Source organism: Triticum dicoccoides, chromosome 1A (genome assembly GCF_002162155.2).
Source record: "Triticum dicoccoides isolate Atlit2015 ecotype Zavitan chromosome 1A, WEW_v2.0, whole genome shotgun sequence".
Lineage (NCBI taxonomy): Eukaryota > Viridiplantae > Streptophyta > Magnoliopsida > Poales > Poaceae > Triticum > Triticum dicoccoides.
In genome coordinates this window covers 385706928-385709792 of record NC_041380.1, presented here as the reverse complement: position 1 = coordinate 385709792, position 2865 = coordinate 385706928, and positions in this window count along the sequence as shown.

Here is a 2865-nt window from a genome sequence, read left to right as displayed (position 1 = left end):
ATCTTCATCTTCAACACCTTCTTGTAGTTTGTTGAATCGTCGTGATGTCATCTTCTCTGGTCATTGTAAACCGGCGTGACGTCACCTGTTATAAAGAAACTTATCCATGATACCTTTTTTGTTTAATAGGTCTGCGACAATCGAGGCGACAACTCCGTTTCCAGACCCACGGTTCCTTGATTTTCGCGCCTGACACATGCCCCTTGCCTTATAAATAAGACCGAAGGGTCATTTCTTTTTTCCCCTTCGTGCCCTTTTGCTTCGTCTTCCCCGCGTCGTCCAGCTTCGGAGCTCCGCCGCCGTCGACGACTTCTGCTCCAACCTTGGCCGCTGCATCACCCTGATTGTACCAGAGCATCGCGGCGACCTTCTGTTTCTTCCTCGGCTCCGGTGAGTTCTTCACCTTTTCCTCCGTAGATCCGTTCTAGGGTTTCCAAGTTCTTCAGTGTTCATCGTCTGCTTCGTACTCATATGATAGATCCTAGATGAACCTATGAACCTTTGCTCTGTGTACCGGTAGTTCTTAGCATCCGCCTTTACTTATATGCCTCAAGACCATAGATCTACCTGTATCTCTGCCCATTGATTCGGTACTATTCTTTTTTGAACCTTGAATATTTTCCTTCTTTTCTGAACTTGCTTCAGATCCGTCGCTGTAGAGAAATCTTGTGAAATCTGTTTCTGTACACTTATCTATCCGCAATCTCAACTGTTTCAATGCTTAGAGCCGGCGGTTTAACTTTGTAGAAAAATTGCCAAACCGGTATATACCATTAGTCCCCTTGTTGAACCGCCAGATGTTGTTGCTTCATAAAACTCCGGTTTAGATAGAGTTGTCTCCGGTTTAACATTGTACATACCAGTGCACTTTAATAAATGCATTCTTGAACCGGAATTACCTATCTTGTAGATTTCATCATGGCCAAGCAAGTATATGAGTGCAACTAGGTTCCTTCTCGCGTCACAGAGACTCAACTGAATAATTTAGTCCTGATCGGCGCTTTAGGCAGCAAAAACACCATCCATTGGAGAGCTCCTGGCAAAGAATGCCCTCCCACACCTCAAGAACGAGAGGTCGTCGTTTTCGTAGATCACTTAGCCCAGGGCTTTAAGCCGCCCGGTTCTAAATTTTACCGGGACGTTTTAGCCGATTTTCAACTCCACCCACAAGACACTGGTCCCAACTCTGTTACAAACATGTGTCACTTCCAAGTGCTCTGTGAGGTGTTTTTTTAAGAGGAGCCCACAATGGAGTTGTTCAGAGACTATTTCCATCTAAACCTCCGTATTGAGTTTTCTGACGGTTCCAATACGGAATTGGGCGGTGTGGCGATTCAGAAAAGGAAAGAGGTCACATACCCTCACGCCAAGCTGCACAGCCACCCCAAAGAGTGGAATCAAACATGGTTCTATTGCAGAGACACCTCCCCTGCTGGTGAAAATCCTTTGCTTGGCTTTTGTCCGGAGCGGCTTAGCAATACACACCCCTTCCCGCAAAGGTTGACTGCCAAGGAGAGAAGCAAATACGCTCCTCAACTGTCCAAGATCAGAGCCTTCATGGCCAATGGTTTAACAGGAGTTGATCTCGCTCGCTGTTGGATATCGTGGAGCATACTGCCCCTTAGTCAGCGCTCCGGTTTGATGTGCGAGTATACTGGCAGTGTTGATGAACCATTGCAACATGCTAACATCCAGCTTACCGACGAAGAAATCACAGAGGCTGTGAATAAAATGTTGAATGAACCGGAACACGTCTGTGCTCGAACCGGCCTGCTTCCCTTCTGTGCCACCAACAAACCGCCAGCTGTAAGAGTTTGATTGTTCTTTTTTCTGAACCTGTTATTGATATATCTGTTGGGGAACGTAGCAGAAATTCAAAAAAATTTCCTACGAATCACCAAGATCTATCTATGGAGAGACCAGCAACGAGTAGAAGGAGAGTGCATCTACATACCCTTGTAGATCGCTAAGCGGAAGCGTTCAAGTGAACGGGGTTGATGGAGTCGTACTCGTCGTGATTCAAATCACCGATGACCAAGTGCCGAACGGACGGCACCTCCGCGTTCAACACACGTACAGCCCGGTGACGTCTCCCACGCCTTGATCCAGCAAGGAGAGAGGGAGAGGTTGAGGAAGACTCCATCCAACAGCAGCACAACGGCGTGGTGGTGGTGGAGGAGCGTGGCAATCCCGCAGGGCTTCGCCAAGCACCATGGGAGAAGAGGAGGAGGGAGAGGGGCAGGGCTGCACCAACGAGAGATCAAATCGCGTATTATGGGCAGCCCCATGCCTCAATATATATAGGGAGGAAGGGGGCTGCGCCCCCTTTAGGGTTTTCCCACCCCTAGGGGCGGCGGCCAGCCCTAGATGGGTTTTGGGGTGCGGCCAAGAGGGGGGGGGAGGAGTCCATCCTCCCCAAGGCACCTCGGAGGTGCCTTCCCCCTTGAGGACTCTTCCCTCTAGGGTTCCCTAGGCGCATGGGCCTCTTGGGGCTGGTGCCCTTGGCCCATGTAGGCCAAGGCGCACCCCCTACAGCCCATGTGGCCCCCGGGGCAGGTGGCCCCACCCGGTGGGCCCCCGGGACCCTTCCGGTGGTCCCGGTACAATACCGATGACCCCGAAACTTGTCCCGATGGCCGAAACAGGACTTCCTATATATAAATCTTTACCTCCGGACCATTCCGGAACTCCTCGTGACGTCCGGGATCTCATCCGGGACTCCGAACAACATTCGGTAACCACATACAAGCTTCCTTTATAACCCTAGCGTCATCGAACCTTAAGTGTGTAGACCCTACGGGTTCGGGAGACATGCAGACATGACCGAGACGTTCTCCGGTCAATAACCAACAGCGGGATCTGGAT